The sequence below is a fragment of the Urtica dioica genome, unplaced genomic scaffold (assembly GCF_054948205.1).
Source record: "Urtica dioica subsp. dioica isolate 48M unplaced genomic scaffold, U.dioica_male_clone48M_v1_H2 Urtica_dioica_male_H2_contig_16, whole genome shotgun sequence".
Lineage (NCBI taxonomy): Eukaryota > Viridiplantae > Streptophyta > Magnoliopsida > Rosales > Urticaceae > Urtica > Urtica dioica.
In genome coordinates, this window is record NW_028297218.1 from 1,199 (window position 1) to 2,500 (window position 1,302).

Here is a 1,302-nt window from a genome sequence, read left to right on the forward strand (position 1 = left end):
TATGCTCGAGCATGCTAGAGGATGGCCGAGGCATGCTCCATCGCTGGCCGAGGCATGCTCCATCGCTGGCCGAGGCATGCTCGAGCGATGGCCGATGCACGCTCGATCGTTGGCATGATCGAGCGATGACCGAGTCACGCTCGAGCGACGGGAGGGAAATGCTCGAGGCACGGTCGAGCGATGGCCGAGACATGGCCGACCGAGAAATGCTGGGGCGCGCTCGAGCAATGGCCGAGGCGACGGGCGAGAAATGCTCGAGGCACGCTCGAGCGATGGCCGAGAAATGCTCGAGAGATGGCCGAGAAATGCTCGAGAGATGGCCGAGAAATTCTCGAGGCACGCTCGATCAATGGCCGAGTCACAGCTTGAGGGACGGGAGAGAAATGCTCGAGTCATGCTCGAGCGGCGGCAGTGGGGCGAATGGCGAAAGTGGGTTAGGGCATCAGAATACTTCACAGAGGTTAATAAAATTTCCCAGAAAATATTTTTGTACCCCTCCTCAGCCATTTTAATGTTTACTGGTGTCAGATGGCCAAATGTTCGTTTGTATCTTTAGGGGGGGGTGGTTCCTTGGGTGGGCTGGGGACTGGGCCATGGCGGGCCCGGCTGGCCCATTTCATCGAGTCATTCCTCGACCGCGGCGGGGATGTGTGGGCTTGGGACACACGGCGACGCGGGTTTTGACGGGAAGGGGCGGCGCCGCCATGGGCCGCCGTGCTCCGGCGGTGGTGCGACGGAATTTTTTGACGGATTTGACGGAAAATGGCGGGGATTTGTAGGCTAATGGAAACACGGCGTTGTGTTTCTCCGGCAGAGGGTGGAGGAGAGGGTGGCGCCACCGTGCGCTGCCTTGCTCCGGCGGAATTGTGAGGATGAGTATGGCTGGTGGCTTTTCTCCGGCGAGGATGTGTGGCCCACTGGACTCGCGGAGAAGTGGTATGGTGGAGGAGGGCGGCGTTGATGTGTGGGCCCTGGACACACTGAGAAGTGGGACGGTGGAGGAGGGCGGCGAGGATGTGTGGGCGCCACTGGACACACGGAGCCATTGAATGGTGGCCTCCGCCGCCGATGATTTGTGGGCCTTTGCACACATGGACTCGTTGGGCGGCGGAGGAGGGCGGCGAGGATGCGTGGCGGCCAACACGCGGAGCTTTTTAAAAAAAATGATTTTCAATAATTTATTTTGAAAAAAAAAATGTTTTTATTAAAAATTCTTCTTAAGAAAAAAAATTATATTTTGGTTTTAATTAATAATAAAATGTTTTTATTAAAAATTCTTCTTAAGAAAAAAAAATTATATCT